The sequence below is a fragment of the Dipodomys merriami genome, unplaced genomic scaffold, assembly GCF_024711535.1.
Source record: "Dipodomys merriami isolate MVZ:Mamm:240054 unplaced genomic scaffold, mDipMer1.0.p SCAF_2281, whole genome shotgun sequence".
Lineage (NCBI taxonomy): Eukaryota > Metazoa > Chordata > Mammalia > Rodentia > Heteromyidae > Dipodomys > Dipodomys merriami.
The window spans coordinates 10360-28277 of NW_027203695.1; the positions used below are offsets into that span (position 1 = coordinate 10360).

General features: G+C 38.4%; 1 long non-coding RNA gene across 1 annotated transcript; it reads right to left on the reverse strand.

Moving 5' to 3' along the window:
- Positions 1 to 7024: 7024 nt before the first annotated feature.
- Positions 7025 to 13480, reverse strand: LOC138835107 (uncharacterized). Its single transcript, XR_011374439.1, has 3 exons — positions 13063 to 13480; positions 11356 to 11489; positions 7025 to 7092 (listed from the first exon to the last, which is right to left on the reverse strand). It is a non-coding gene; the product is annotated as an uncharacterized lncRNA (long non-coding RNA).
- Between the last annotated feature and the right edge of the window lie 4438 nt (positions 13481 to 17918).

The following is a 17918-nucleotide window of genomic DNA, read 5'->3' on the forward strand; positions in this document are numbered from 1 at the left end:
TAGTTGATAATTTGACAAATAAATTGATATTTATTTACTTCAATAAACAGAATTGGAATATAAATATTTAGGTTTCAAATATGTATTAGACTAGAAAACGTATCAATGCAATCTTTTTAGTATAAACTTGTGATACATTATAACTCTTCTTGGTCTTCTGAATCCACATGATAATAAAACAATGTTTTCCTCTAATCTGTAATGGATTTTACTCTGCTGCTCTGTTTATTGTTTTAACTCGCTTGTTCCAAACTGTTTTTGTCCATATTTCTGAAGCATTCTTACTGATTATGCCCAAATTTTGCTAAGATGTCTAAAAAATATTATTCTTCTGCAGTACCCATGGGTCCTAGGATCCCAAGGCCCATTTACCTGCATCATCAGATAACAGGGGCAAGACTTTTCACCAAGGCCCATGCAATATATCAACACAATCTCAATTTCGCATTTCCTATATTTCAGGGCCCCAATTCCTTGAGATGCAGGAATTAGCTGTAAGCAATTGTGAAATGCAAGGCAACTTAAAATGAAGGATGAGATCACAAAATTTGAGAGAAAGTACTGTAATTCAAACATTCAACTTACAGATGACCAGCCCATATGAGTGAAAAAGTTCACAAATTGTCATAAGATTATTTTTAATATCCCTCACCTATGATTAACGAAAGATTTTATTCCAACATAAGTGGGCCAAAAAAATAGTTCCTAGAAGGATAGATCTATAATTGGTCTAACAAAGCCCGAAAACTTGACTTAGAGGTCAAATGTAATTCAGAAAAACATTTGAAGCACTAAGGAGTGCTTCAAAACTCTGGGAGTTCAGTACAACATGGTTCTGTGGTATAAAAATGTCACTCTCAAACCAATGATAATCTACATTTAATCTCCTGAAAGTATATTCCTTTTCAAATAAACTTTTAAAAACCATTTCGCCCTTACTTCATTGTTGGTGGGAATGTAAACTTGTTCAACCACTTTGGAAAGCAGTATGGAGGTTCCTCAAAAGACTTCACATAGATCTCCCCTATGACCCAGCAATCCCATTTTTGGGCATTTACCCAAATGTTTACAAACAAGACAACACTAAAGCTACCAGCACAACAATGTTTATTGCAGCATTATTTACCATAGCTAAGATATGGAAACGACCCAGATGTCCCTCAGTAGATGAATGGATCAAGAAAATGTGGTATATATACAGAATGGAATTCTATGCCTCCATCAGAAAGAATGACATTGCCCCATTTGTTAGGAAATGGAAAAACTTGGAAAAAATTATATTAAGTGAAGGAAGCCAGGCCCAAAGAAACATAGGTCTCATGGTTTCCCTTATTTGCAATATCTAGTATATGTATGAGTCAAGCGGAAAAGGTCAGATAATGTGAGGTCAGGAAAATGAACCCTTAGATATGTATTTTAATGTTTTTTTCTTTCATGCATGTGTTTCTAACGCATTTATAAGATTATCTCTTTGTTGCTTTGTATGTCCCTCCCCCACAGTATAACCCCTACTTTCACTATGTTTGATGTCAGTATAACTTGTGGAGGAGATGGAGAAAAACCAGTGTTTAAGGATACAGGTGGACCTCTTGCAACAATGAGAATAACAAGTTGTCATGTCCAAAACGAGCCTTACAACGTCGGTGCGGGGGGGGGCGAGGGGGGGGAAGGAGAAGGATTGGGATTGGGGGCAGGGGGGAGGCTGGGAGGGATGTAAAGGGTAAATCAAAGGAGGAGGCTGCAATGCTTGGTAAGACATGTACGCATTATCCTGCCCATGTAATTGTAACCCTTCTGTACAGTATGTTCACAAATAAAATTAAATTAAATTAAAAAAATCACTTACGCCAAAATAACATTTGACAAGTTGATGATACTTAGTGACATTACAAGTTTTTCAAGTGTAGGGAGCAAGTTACAATAGAGTTGAATTATTTACACAGCACTAATGCCAAATATGTTCAACCATTCAATAAAGTGTAGAATAGTACCACCCACAATTTGTGTTTTTCAGTATGGGCCTTTCAGAAATGTGTTTAATATGTCAGCCTCCTAAATTTCAAACCCAAACTTAGCTAATAAATTTCATCATTTAATAAGGTACATTTTAAACAATCACAAATAGTTGCCTCATCATATGTTATTTTATGTTTTCCCTCTGTCTAACATAGTAAGAAATACGACTTTAAGTCTTGAATATGGGTACTAATCAGAGATATGACAAACATAATATCTGTCTTCTATTTCTATCATATTCCTATCTAGGAATAAATTAAAATGTTCTTTTTCCAAAACTTATAGGTAGTAGAAAATATTATTCCATGTAAAATAAAAGAATCACACGATTTTACAAAGCCATTTATAAAAATGCATAGTTAGGAATACATTCTAAGCCATTTTTTAACTTTCTTTTTGACTAAAGATTAATCTTTCAAACGGTTGAGAAAAAATCATGTTTAGGTGCTTCCCGTCTCCAGTCTTGCAAATTGTTGCTGCAGATGAATGAATTATGGAAATATAAGCTGACATCATTTCAAGAATATGCAGGATTGAAACTCCATGGAATGTATATAAACCTTTCAAAGTATTAATATACAGTTTAACAGAATGAATATCAGAAGTTGAAACCAAAGAGGAATTATAGTAAAGACATAAAATGAATGAAAAATGAACAAGGAGCAAATACAGCTAGAATACTGAATGTACACATATGATGAAGGAAGTCGTAAATTGGAAATAAATCTTGGAGAAAGGGTTGGTTGAGAATGATAGAAGGAGTGACTCTGATCTAGGAGCATTGGACAATTAGATGGATATATTTAATTGTAACACAATTGCACAAACTTTTAAAATTCAGTTAAAAACACATCTAGAAACAAAAACACACAAAAATCACAACCAAACAGCAATCTCTAGAGAGTATGTATATGACCACTCAAAATTTTAATCAGTTAACGAATGGCAGTCGGGAAAAGCAAACAAAGCTGTTCAAAGAGGGAAGTTTGGGATAGGGGAGAATTTTCAACAGAATTAAATAGATTGTCTAAGGTTATAAATCACCTATATCTGCTGCATACAGTATCTTACTTCTACGAGATTTCTGTCTGATCTGGATAATCCAGTCCTGAGAAACACTTGGTAGCTTGTGAGGTAGAATGGAAGAAACAAGATCAAGAACGCATTACTCCACTGGAGAGAAAACGATCCTCTATATTTTCTCTAATCTCTCTTCCCTACTCTTTCTTCATACTTTTAAGTCAATTGATTTTGAATTATATTTTTCCTTCTTTCTTCTGGCAAAGTAATTGGTCAAAGTAATTTCATTAAATATTATTTGCCATTTTCTTCTTTCATGCTGTTTAATTGGCCAAGCGAGTCCATAAAACTTCCCTCTTGTATTTGGTTGCCATGAAACAACATCTATGTTAATAAGGAGAAATCTAATGTAAAACTTTGTATCCAGAAAACAGTCCAAGATGCTGTGATCACAAATATTTGGCTATATATTTTTTTCTTTTACCTTGAAAGACTTCTTGTGTCTAAAGTGCCCACAAAATAAGTACTCCATCACTTGTTGGTTCAATCAGAATTGTCTAAACTCAAAGATATATTTTGCTAAGAAGATGCTTAGAGGAAACCACAAAATACTGCACTTTTTAATCTTCTCTCTTAAGATTCTCCTTAGATACCATATCAGGAACAGTGAAGTTATTCTATGCAAAATTATTTTAATAGAATATTTTTCTCTTGGTCTTCATTTGTTCACCAAGATGTATGGAGGAGAATAGAGTTAAATCACCCATACCTTGGAAGAAAGTGTCTGTTACAAAAGGAAAATGCTTCTATGTCCTACTTCTATGTCCTACTCTTAGCTCTTGCCAGAGTTCCAATTAATCACAGCTTCTTGGCTTCCAGTCTAGTGAAGCTGAAGGACCATACGGGCTCCACCACTGCTACATCTTCATTATTTCTCTTTTAAAACTCTTCAAGTTGCCTCATTTGGATGTGGAATGTATTTTCATGTCTTCACTCAATCAGTTCTGCATTGTAGTGAGCCAAATGGGCTCTGTAAAATCACTTTAGGGAGTAAAAATACTAACACAATTTACATCAAAAAGTTTTGGCCTCCCTTCACTGCTGAAGTCAATACGCTTAGCTAAGGCTTCTAAGAAAAATTTTATTATTAATTTTTCCATTTGCTCAATTCTTTTCTGAACTTTTTGGCATATGTAATAAAAGAAGTCTAGACTACCTCATATTAATAAGAATATTATTTTTGTGAGCCACTTAGAAATGTGAAATCATTGGTTTGAAGTATCCAATCAATTTTTTTTTCTGTGTTTCACTGCTTCACGTCCAAAGACATTGTGGAAAGTGTTACAAACAGAAATGTGTAATCCCAACACCTTCTTTCATTGTGGAGGGCACTTTCTCCCTAAATATTTTGACTCAAATTATCTTTTTCAGAGAATTACTATTTGGTAATTGAAGGTACACTCACAAATTTTGATGCCTTAATTTTTAAAGAACTTTTAATTTAAATTCCAATACAACCTTCTTTCAAACAGTGAGAATATAGTTCCTGGGTAAGGACAATTCCAAGGGAACCTACAGGAATTACAGCAAGGTTTCTGAGGTTTGTTTGTTTAGTTTGAAAAGGAGCCATCTTCATCCATATTGCTCCCTCTCTACTAAGTCTCCTTGGATTTCTTTGCATGAGAGCCTATTCTTCCAGGCAATTTTAAATTTTCTTAATAGGCTAAGTTATTAAAAATTTTGAACTATTGAATTTTACCTGTCATAAATTTAAAACTGTTGAAAATCCTTTATCAGAACTGCAAATTCAGCAATCCTAATTCCACCTTTACCATCAAAATGTTAACATGCTGTTTTCATGATATAGTATCCATGCAGCTATTATTTTCCAGTGGCTTTGTTTTGCATATATGTAACCATATTAGCTGATGCTAAGCAAAATGAATTCCAAGATATGGAACCAGATTTTTTTTTCATTTGTGGATGTTGTTTTTGATGAACTATGTGATTTCTGTTTTCTTTGGGGTTTTCCCCTATGGTTTATCCCTGCTGTATGGTGAGACAATGGTGAGACAAAGGACAAAAGGCAAACCAATGCAATAGCAATACTCACAAGACAATATGTTAGAAATGTACTTTACAACTTGTGAGGGGTGAAGGGGTGAAGGAAAACTGTGAGAAAAATGAGGGAGGGGTAACAAGTTTGAAATGTTTTTTATTCACTACCTTACAATTAGTGTAAAGTCACTGTACATCAATTTGATAATAAAATTGAAAAAATAAGCTGTGTAAAATGTAATTTTACTGTATTGGCACACTAAATATTATTCTTTATGTAGTAACATTTTAAAAATCAATAATATTTGGATTCTAATTTGAATTAATTACCCCTTATTTATCAGAGGTTCATCAACTTGAATGTTATCCAACTAGACACTATTTTCACAATATACTTGCCAAATTTTTCAAAAAAGAATAAATTTAGTACTTTCTCATTCTAAAACAGAAAACAGGGTCTGGGAAGATGGCTCAGTGGTAGAGCGCTTGCCTTGCATGCCTGAGGCCCTGGGTTCGATTTCTCAGCACCACATAAGCAAAAAGAAAAAAAGCCAGAAGCTCAAGTGGTAGAGCGCTAGCCTTGAGCTGAAGAGCTGAGGGACAGCGCCCAGGCCCAGAATTCAGGCCCCACGAAAGGACCCAGTTTAATACTATGGAAACCCATAATTTTAAAAGTAAGTAAGTTTTTAAGAGGACAGACTATATGTGTTCTTCAAAATTCCTATGACTAACTACTACTCATTTTTAAATTCTCAACATTCCTAAGAGATTCAAAACAGTACCTGTTTGCATGTTAATTAATTCTGCAATAGATGCAGTTTCCAATGGGGTGTCCAGATTGAGAAGTAAACAGAAAAATAGCCACATTCTTGTAGAGGATAAAACTGAAGCATGTGTAATAATTAATTCTTCAAGAGTAAGCAATTGTTTATAAGAGTAAGCTATTATGTCTATGACCATCAATCCCAAGATTTATGCCATAAAGTCATCCTAGCCCAACAGTTTCCAACTTGTAAGGGATACCTTAAAATTCCTTAATTCACATTATGAATACCTTATCTCTATTTTGAAAAAATACTACACCTCTGCTAATGTGACACCCTCCTTGTTCTGAAAAGAACACCACAATAAACAGAGCTGCATCATTTTTCCTCCACTGGTATTCTTGAGATCAGAACACTTGCAAATATTATTTATATTTAGACTTTTTTAACTATAATAGATATTCAGTATGCTAAGATAGGAAAATTATGATTCAAAGCCCACCCAGGCAGGAAGGTTTCTTAGAATCTTATCTCCAAAGAACTTCTCTGCAAAAGCCAGACCCAAGTGGCACTGAGGTTGAAGTGGTAGGGCTTGAGCCTTGAGCATAAACAGGATCAGAGACCCTGTCCATGCCAAGAGTTCAAGTTCTAGGATGAACCAATAAAAAAAAACTGAAAAAAAACCCCAAAGCTAGCATTTCTCTCCATGTATACAAAGACACGTAAATAAGGAAATGGCTTCCTGTGGTACATATAGGTAGAAGAAAGAAGATGTCACACAATTACTCTCTTCATACCATATTAAACCAAACCTTTAAAAATTGGTTGTTCTAAATATATAAATTAATGTCATCCATTTTTGGCAACTCTGTCTAGATTATTCATATTAACATGGTATACATGAACTCTGCGAATTATCTATTAACTATGTTCTAATTATAACTGTCGTGAAAGAATATCTAGGCAAATAGAATGCCAGAATTATTTGTGAATTTTTCAATTAATCCCTCTACTTTGAAAGAATTTTGTAGTATCCTATAGAATATGAAATTACAAACAAAACCAAAAAATATATTTTAAATCTAAATTCTAATTTAACAAGGTCTACAAAATCCTACATTAGACAAACTTTGCTATTTCTCCAGTCTTAAGCTTTTGTAATCCTTCAACATTTATTTGGAATCCAACAGAATGAGGGATGGGAATTATGAGCTCTTTTGCATCTACGAATGTTCTGTAATGATGAGAGCATTTAAAACACAAGTGAGGATATATATGAGGTGCATTCAATAGGAAACTTGACTTCTCAAAACATAATGACAAAATTAGGCCAAACTTCTAACTGTGTATTCCTTTCTTGTTGTTTGGTTAGTTTTACTGAGACAAAATTATTCTATCTTCCAGGGAAGGTATCATTATGTAATTCCACTCTCTTATCTCTTGTCTGAGTGCTAGAATTCCAGGCTTGTATCACATTGCCCTGGCATAGTTTGTTTATTTAATCTAGAAACAGAGTAGAAATTCTGAACTTCTCCTATGATTTTATCCACTAGACTGACTGCTCAGACTGTTTATGTACTATTTTCAAAGGTGTTTTAACATTTGACCCAGGATATGAACATTTTTTGATGCACCTGCAGGCTTCCCTGATTCATTCCACTATGTATCCTATCCCGTTAAGAATGATTGCTTGACTCTCTTACTATCTCTGGTCCCTACCTATGTAATATTCTCAACTTCTGGGGGAAAGTTCACTTGAGGGCTTTCTAATATTAAAAATTATCACTTGATTCTAGTCTTACTCAGGACCAATTTTCTATTGTTTTCTAACTTTTCTACATATTCTGAGAGTTGTTTCATTTGTGTATTTTTGTGTGCACCTATAAGTGCCTCTGTGTGTATGTGTATGTTTGTATGTATGTATGTATGCAAAAACTTAAAGCTGTAATTCAGCAATCTTGCTCGTGACTGGTATCCCAGCTTTGGCTGGTTAATTATAGGTAGTGTCTCAAAGCCTATACTGTCCAAGCTGGATGCAAATTGAACCTCCCAGACTCCTTTACATTCTTAGGTTTTAATTTTCTAGGAGTATCAACTTTTAAACTTCAAACACTTTTGTGAGTGTAAAGTCTAACTGTAGCCCAGATTTTTAACTCAAGAATTCATATAAAGTTAGATGAACATATACAATACATATCCTGGGTGTACACTGTTAGAAATGTGATCATAAACCAAGTTGTTGTGAAATCTGAGGATTGGGTTTTAATGTCAGCACGGATAGGAAAGTCCTGGAGACTCTTTTTCTCCAATAATTACCAGAAAACTGGAAGCGGCACTGCAGCTCAAGTGGAAGAGCACTAGCCTTGAGCTGCGTTTCAGAGGGACAGTGCCCTGTCTCATATTTCAAGTGCCACGAAAAACAACAATAAAAAGGAATATAAGAAAAAGAAAGAACAAGAAATGTGATCTTAGCCACCAGGTTCATTGCTAGTATAATTCCTGTTCCCTCAAGATAGACTCTATTTTTCCAGTTAAGTCTGTTCTCACATATGTGACTTGCATTGGAAAAAGAATCATTCTTCCATTCTCCTTTTTGCACATTTACATGATTAGCAAGCGTGATTTAGAAAGGGAGTGGCCTCATGCTTCACGTTCCACTTAGGGGTAATGCTTTCTCTATATCACTCCCATAAATCTATATATGGGACTTGGCTTTATTGTTTCAATTTTTTATTTGTAGAGTCTTGTATATTGTATTGAACACTTATACATAAACACAGAACTTCTTTTTCTCCTATAATTGCTATTGTTTCTTTTATGGTTAACTCATGTACAGTTGGGAAATTAATACACAGCATATAGACTCACAAAAAATTATCTGAGAACCTTCTTACCATTTAAAATTCACCTTAATTTACAGAGCACATGAGAAGTTTGAACAAAATATTCTCATGGATAATGTATTTATAAGCAATTTAAATTGCATTTGTCTTTACTAAGTTGTCTCTGAAACACGTGTTACCTCATGTCCAAAAGTGTCTTTGTGCTATTTCAATGAAGCCAGAAAACATTCATTTTTTTCTGGAGCAGCACCATAAATTGTTACTGGAAGTAAGTGGAAGTAACTGTTACTGGATGTGGAAACTGATCCCAGGAGAGGAATTTAACATAGAGAAATGACAAAGTTCAAGTTAACTATTGCTTTCCTTTGTACTGTACAAGAAAAGAATCCAAGGCTGGAAGGAAATTCTGTCCCTGACTTTTATGAGTGTGTCCTTTACTCATATAAAACTTGTCTGTAAACTTCTGGTTGAGAGTTTTGCAAAAGGAAACAATATGCCATTTGAAGGCAGGCATAGAACAAAAGGAAATAACTTTGTTTTAAAAGTGTTCTACTGCAAAGAAGCAAAGACATGGAGGTTTTAAAGTGTCTTATGGATGGATGTTTCACTCCTGAGATGATTCTCTTGTTGCAGGAATCAGTTTTCAATTCCTTTAGTCTGGTCTTGAGTTTTCCATAGCAATAAGAATTCCAAAAAAGCAGGATCCAGTGAGTATGATCAGCAAAAGCAGCCTCTTCTCAGACCACCACTATTTTAAGGAGAGTCCCAAAGAAATACCCAGGGTTTTTTTGGTTTGCTTGTTTGTTTAGTTTGTGCTGGTTCTGGGGCTTGAACTTAGAGACTGGCCCCTGTCCCTGAACAGTTGTCTTTCTTTCCTACCTGGCCCAAACCTAGTACTCCACTGCTTGAGCCAAAACTCCATTTCTGGCTTTTTTGGTGTTTAATTACAGATAAGTGTTTGACAGACTCTCTTGCCTGGGTTGGCTTTGAACTAAGACACTAAGAAAGCTAAGTGACATCAACTCTATGGACTTCTCTTTTGAACCTAGAAATATTAGATGAAGTTTATTATAAAGCTAATATTTGACAATTTTTAAAGAAGAGAATATGTTTAGCAAAGAAGCCATAACAAATAACTCAGAAAAAGTAGGTGCACTACTAAATCATTTGGGAAGATTACTATTGATTTCATCATTCCTTTGGGGGAAACTTAAACCTATATTTGCACTTTTTGTTGGTTGTGGGGATTGAACCTTAATCCCGGGCACTGTCTCTCAGCTCTTCAGCACAACTTGAGCACTCTACCACTTTAGCTACAGCACAACTTCCGGGTTTCTGGGGTTAATTGAAGATAAGGGTTTCATGGACTTTCCTGACCAGGCTGGCTTTGAACCACAATCCTCTGGACTCAACATCCTGAGTAGCTAGGATTACAGGCATGAGCCACCAGCACCCCACTCATAATTGCATTTATGTGCACTTAATGTCACTATGTAGACAAAGAATGGAAATATGAACCATATGATGTGACATTGCAGCTTTTCAGAATAATTAAGGTAGCAATAAATATGTCCTCCTTTTCCATTTTGTTACATAAATGACTCATGAGCTATGGGACTCTTACATTAGCATCCTCTTTCATCTTTGTAGGTGTATTTAATATTAGGAAATGTTCATAGATAAATACAGCAAGACAGATTTTTAGAAAGCAAAGGAGATCAGGTATGAAAGATCAGCATAGAAGGAGATACATTCATCACACAGAGATTAAGAACTAGCCTAGGAGATTTTGAATGCCAAAGGCAATGAGGAATAAGCCTAGTTGATAACTAGTTCTTTAATAAGCAAAAATGGTTCCCTAGAACGGTTTCTACTATACCTTAGTTACTACCATTTATTCTTTCCATCTGGCGTTATTCCTTCTCTTCTGTCACAACTGTTAATTAGCCTCTGCCTGTTTTGTAAGATGACTGGCCAAAATAGTTTCTGAATCTCACTTACACTATCCTTCTCATTGTGATTAGCAGTGACCCCACTAAAAAGCCTGGAATATTTGAATTTCCAGAATTAATCTTCACCTGACATCTAAGCACATTCCTAGCATTAATTGTTATGACCCAATGAACAAAACATTTTTTTCAACACAGTATCCTTACATAGGTAAAGTACATGTATTAGGAACTTTGTCAGGTATCAGTATGGAAGGAGCAATTATATATTCCAAGTATGGGTTCTTTATTTCGCATTTACTAACTAAATGTTCACTGTTGTTGTTGCTGTTGTTTTGGCAGTCCTGGGGCTGAAACTCGGTGCTTGGGAATTATTCTTCAGCGTTTTTTTTCCTTCAAGGCTAACCCTCCACCACTTGAGGCACAGGACCACTTCCAGTGTTTCCTTTTCAATTTATGTGGTACTGAGGAATTGAACCCAGGGTTTTATGCATGCTAGGCAATCACCATACCATGAAGCCACATTCCCAGAACCCTAAATGACTTTCTTAAGATGGCATTACATTTTCATTCTATAACTCTGTATCATAATTATAGCCAGGAATTTTTGCTAGAAAAGAGCATTGAACACAGTACTTGAGTCCAGTAAGGCTAGATGGACAATGGATAACTGTCACAGTGTAGCCAGGGCACAGAGGGACTTACCTCATGGAGCTGGTACAACAGACTGAGCGAGACAGCTCCTGACCCACAGCCTACCTCGAGAATGAGAGGACCACCTTGGTTCCAGCCACATGGGGTTGCTGGACCACCTCCTCCAGCACCCATTGAATCAGTTCCTGAGAGAAAAAGTGAAAGAAAGAAGGTCAAAATTACACTTAAGCCAGGTGCTGGTGGCTCAGGCCTATAATCCTATGTACAATGGAAGCTGAGATATGAAGAATGTGGTTTATAGCCAGCCTGGGCAGGAACACCTGTGAGACTCTTATCTCCAAAGAACCACCAAAAAACTGGAAGTGGTGCTGTGACTCAAGTGGTAGAGTGGTAGCTTTGAGCTGAGGAGCTCAGGGAGCTGCCCTAGGCCCAAAGTTCAAGCCTCATGACTGAAAAGAAGTGGACTTCCCACCACAAGAAGTGGACTGAATAGCACCCATTGTCCTAGGGAGCATGGCAGAGAAGTCAGGCTGAGCTTCCTGTCAGCTGGGAGTCATTAGTAGGTCACCCGGCTTCTCTATGCCTCAGTTTCCCCAGCTTCAAAACTGAACAAAGTGAATGATCCCGTTACTCATGGGGATAGAGTAATAAAGAAAGAGAGCCATGTTTTGTTTCATAATCCCATAACTGTTGCACTGTTAATAACACACACCATTTGAGATCTTTCCGGGTATCTTCCTATCATATGCTCACAGAATTGCCAAGAACAGTATCAGATGGCCCCTCCCTCTGTGCCTGTCCCTGCTCCAGAGATCCCTCTGTATCAATCCCTTGTTTCCTCACAACTGTCCCATGAAGAGATTGAAGTCCAATGGTTGAGGCCCAACCCAGAGATTCACCTCTGGTCAAGAATTGGCTGCCGTGGACTGAGTTTGGAACAATCCATCTAAACCAATGACTGAGCATGTTGCTCCATATCTATCATCCCAACTACAGAAGAACAGGCCTCGTGGCTCAGGCCTGTCACAGATCGGAGGACCATGATCTAGCCCAGAATGAGCATATATTAATTCTCCATCTCAGAAATGCCCAAGACAGAAAAGCTTGACTCGCATCGTAGAAGACTTGACTGGCAAGCCTAAGGCTATGAGGTCAAACCCTAATATACCAAAAAGCACCAGAGTCCCAGTGCCAGAGGCTCATGCCTATAATCCTAGGTACTCAGGATGCTGAGATCTGAAGATCACAGCTCAAGATTTAAAATAGGGTTGGCCTTGCCCATCAGACATCATTATGAGAAGACCCAGAGACTGACCTATGCTGTTGCGCTCCATACTAGCAGAACTCATATCCTTACTAAGAGTTGGCCATGCTCTCTGTCCTCCTGGGAAGCCATCCCCTGCAGGCTACACTCCCAGATCCTCCCAAGCTCCCACTGCCACCAACCAGGCCCAAGGGAGTACACAGCTCCATTGCACACAGATCCCTTGTTCTTGTAATTTAACTGTGCTGTGTCCCCTTCAAGCCTCTCACCCTTCCAGGCCCCCAGACCTCAGCTGTGAAGCCCATACATGCCCAAAAGATAACAGGTAGAAGTTACCAAAGCATTCGGCCTCCTTGTTACAACCCAATTCTACACACACACACACACACACACACACACACACACACACACACACACACACACACACACACATCCAGACAGGTGACAGAAGACTCCTGCATGCAGTACCTGCAATTTGCCAACGGATCACTCACCTGAGCACAGTCAGGCTGTACAAGGAAAAAGATTATCTCTCTGTCTCTGTCCCTGTCTCTGTCTCTCTGTCTCTGTCTCTCTGTCTCTGTCTCTGTCTCTGTCTCTGTCTCTGTCTCTGTCTTTGTCTCTGTCTCTGTCTCTGTCTCTGTCTCTCTCTCTCTCTCTCTCTCTCTGTCTCTCTGTCTTCAGGTGAAAGTTTGACTGAGCACAGAAGACAAGGGCTCACACAGCAAGGGTGTCTATCTTCTGCATCCGACACCTCCCATCCCCAGAAAAAAAGGAAAAAATCCCAGAAGGCAGGTGTAGACATGCTGCTCCCCACCTCTGACTAAAGCCACTGGGCTCCCACCAGGGAGTGGAAGGGCGCAGATGTGCTGCTGTGTGGTTCCCACTGCTCCAGGCCAGGGGATCTTTGGCGCCCACTCCTCACCCAACCTGCATCTCCCCTTATCCTGGGCACTAGTCGCTGGGGATGGGGGTGGCATCCTCGGGTCAACCCCCACCCCCACCCCAGGGCACATTTGTGGCAGGGCGTGGGCCAGACTGTGGGGCACAGGGGAGGCGAGGTCAGGGTCTGAGGGGAGGTAGTGGTGTCAACAAACAGAGAATCAAGGTGCTACTGGGCAGCAAGGAATGTGGGAGTGGCCACCATTCTTGTATCCCATTGGTCAGAAAGAACTATGAAACAATAGAGGTGTGGCTGGAATCTTCTGATGCAGTCAGAATGGGTGGAGTCAAAATGACGGCAGCCCCTTTCCCAGGGAACTCTGTCCAATCCAGTTGGGGACAAGAGAGTGACCCACTTTAGCTGGATGGCTGCACAGATTGTTGTGTATGTCTGTTTGTTCCCAGACCTTGAACTCAGGATCAGGGCACAATCTGTGAGTTGTTTTTGATCAAGGCTAGCTCTCTACCACTTGAGGCACACGGCTTTACTTCTGTCTTTGATGGCACAAGTTGGACAGGAGTCTCAAGGACTGTTCTTTCTAGGGTGACTTTGACCATGATCTTCCTTTCACAGCCTTGTAAGTTTTAAGGAGGACTGCTGAGAGCCACTGATGCCTGGTTTTGCTGATGATCTTAGACAGACCTGTGAGTTCCCTATCCTCAGGTTTAAGTGGTAGGAGCTGGAGTCCACAGCTTGAATCCTGGGCTGCCACCAACAAATGGCAGGAGATCCTATGAAATTCATTCCTATTCATATGATTACCAAAGGAATGTGATATATGTCATGATTAAATGGGCAGTACTTGAATGATTCGAGGATAAAATTATACACAATTACATAATAGGATACTGATCGATATTAATTAATACTTTATGAAGCATTTAAACAATCACCTTCATTAAATGGAGGCCAAATGAAATACCTACGAATTGGGCATCACATAGCATAGAGATGCCATTTTTTTTCTGCCAGGACTGGGATTTGAACTCATGGTCTAGGTAACCCTGCTGTTGCACTTTGTGGGAAGGGGAAGCTTGTCTCCTTGAATTTAAGAAATTCAAGTCTGTTTTTTAGGCCTGAAATCGATGCCCACAACTAGAAAACATACTATTTGTTTACATTTTAAATATATGATTTATATTTTTAAACATATGTTGATTCCATATTGCATTCAGTGTAGTTATTTTATTTTCTGTTTTATTCATGTACTGACTTCTTATTTTATTAACTATTATGACACATAGAACAGTGATTACATTGATTACATAGGATATAGGTTTGCATATGTATTGCACGTCCTTCCTGACACCCAGGACTTTCACAGAAAAGGAAAACATGTGTCATCATCAGCTTCTTACTACACGATTCATTTTTTGGGAGTGCTAGCATCTGAACTCACAGCCTTCAAGGCCCAATTCATGAATGGGTGAGTGTCAGCCTGCCATCCTGTGGCAAATTGAGCTGACAGGCAGTCCCGAGTACCTGAGATCGAGCCCCAGCAGTTGACAAAATAAGAACAGATTGACATACAGATGGTAGTAAATGTATATCTTTATAGAGTGCCAGAGATGTCTATACATTATTCAGTTATATAGACTACATTCCTACCAATTCTTGGGTATTTATAATGCCTCCATATAATTAATGTTATTGTTTTCATTCTTAACATGGAATCTAAATTTGTAGACATGTTCTCCATCATGCCAGACACCCAGGACTCTCAGAGAAAAGGAAAAAAGTTTCACACTTGGCTTCTTACTGCATGATCCAGTTGTTGGTAGTGCTGGGATCTGAACTCAGGGCCTAGCAGGACCAATTGGTGAATAGTTCAAGGTGACCACACCAGCCTGTGAGCAACAAAGGAGTTAGGGCATCCCAGGATCTGACATTGATCCCCAGGGTGGGCCATGATAGTCATAAACTAATGATTTAAACATAGGATCTATATTTACATATATGTGTGGACAGTATCTTGCCTTTGGAGTACTTTTCTCCTTATTTTCTGTCTTATGTAAGTATTGTGTATTTTACTGAATAATGTAACAGATATAACAGAACTTACATGGAAGACAACCTACTGCCCTGGCTATAGGGTTTCCTATGCATTCTCCATCCAAGGTGAGACCCAGGACTTTCACAGGACAGGAAAACAGGTGAATCAATGGGCTTCTCACATCAGGATTCATCTTTTGGCAGTGTTGGGATTTGAACTCACACTCTATCAGCCCCAATTGGGGAAATGGTCAAGGTGAGGACACCAGCCTCTGAGCAACGAAGGAGATAGGCCATTCCTAGGAACTGACATCGAGTCCCAGGGAGGTCCAGATAGTCATAAATTCGTAATTCAAATATAGGATCTATATTTACATACATGTGTGGACAGCATCTTGCATTCAGTGCACTTCTCTTTAATTTGTGTCTAATTCATGGAGTTATTGTGTATTTTACTGAGTATGGTGACAGGTATACTGTGCTGACATGGATGACAATCTGTTCCCATAGTTATATGGTTTCCTATGCATTCTACATCCTAGTGAAAGCCCGGTTCTTTCACAGGAGAGGAAAACATGTTCAACGACTGGCTTCTGACAACAGAATGAAACTTTTGTCAGTGCTGGGATTTGAATTGAGGTCTGGGTAGCTCTGTTGCACTTTGGGGCAAGGTAAATCTCACCATCCTTGAAGACTAGAATGTCAGGCCTCATCAAGGGCCTGATTTGAAGCCCCAGTACTGGACAAAATAACAAGCCCGCCTTTTTTAAACATAGGATCTCTCTTTACCTACAAGTTTGGTATGCATCTTGCATTCAGTGTAGTTATTCTTTTTCTTTTGTGTCTTATTCATGGATGTATTGTGTATTTTATTGAGTATGGTGATAGATATAACTATGCTGACATGGATAACAACCTATTCGAATGCCTATAGAGTTGTCTATATAGAATTTCCATCCTCGCTGAGACCCAGGATTTTCACAGGACAGGAAAAAGGTGGATCGATTGGCTTCTCAAATCAAGGTGAATCTTATGGCAGTGCTGGGATTTGAACTCAAGCCCTAGCAGACCCAACTGACGAATGGGTCCATGTGAGCACACCAGCCTGTGAGCTACTAAGGAGTAAGGCCGTTCCCAGGACCTGAGATGGACCCCCAGGTGGGGGGGAGGAGGGTACACAGTAGTCATCCATTCATAAGTTGAAGGTAGTATGCAAATGAGTACACATTTGTATAGATTAGGAGAGACCATAACCTGTGATGGAATCCAATCTACCATGTGTATACTGATTCTTGGATCTTTCCAGATGTCTTCATTTCATGACTGTGATGATTATTGTCACGCTTAATCAACACTGCTTTACAAATAAGTGATACCCCATGAGTCTTGCCTATCATTTCCTAGTCACATCATGCATGAAATACTCATTCGATGAGATCGATCACATTCCATGACTTTTTCTGGTCCAGAAACCAGTTTCTCAGGATTTCCTGCCATTGCTTTCTCATGGGGGTGGGCTGAATTCAAGCCTCAGGCATGGAAAACATACTCCTTATATAAATTTTAGAGATAGAATTTATACTTCCATACAGATGTTCAGTAGATACTGTGTTTGGTGTGGTAGAATTTATACTTCCATACAGATGTTCAGTCCATATCACGTTTAGTGTTGTTATTCATTTTATTTCTTTTTTATCCATTTATTTACAATTTATCTTATTGTCTTTGATGACACCTATACCATTTATCCACTTATTACAATTTTTACATCATATCACATACCATCTGGATTTGTAGATGTGTTCTCTATCATGCCTGACACCCTGGACTCTCCCAGAAAAGGAAAACATGTGTCACACTCGGCTTCTTACTCAAAGATTAAATTTTTGGCAGTGCTTGGATCTGAACTCAGGGACTAGCAGGCCCAATTCATGATTGGGTGAGGGTGAGCACAGAAGCCTCTAGCCAATGAAGCTGTTAGGTTGTTCCCAAGCACTGAGATCAAGCCCCAAGTTTAGCCAAAACAGCAATACATGGCTAGGCAGAGGTGGTATACAAATAAATATATATTGTTAAAGAGTTCCAGAGCTGTCTATCTATGACTGAATGACATCTACTACGTTCCTACCAACTCTTAGGTATTTATTATATCTCCATTGAAACAATATTATTCTTTTCATGCTTAATAAACTATTAATTAAGGTCAATCAGCATCCTAGGATTATTGCATCCAATCTTAGACTAGACAAATGCATGAACTACTCTTTCAATCTGTAATCTTATGCATAGGAACGAGTCTCTTGTGATCTCCTGCCATTGGTAAATGTAAGGATTAGGATTTGAACCGAGGGCCTATGTTGACATGTTGGCTTATGGCTTCCCTGATAGCCTGCCAGCCATCAGCAATGGCAGGCC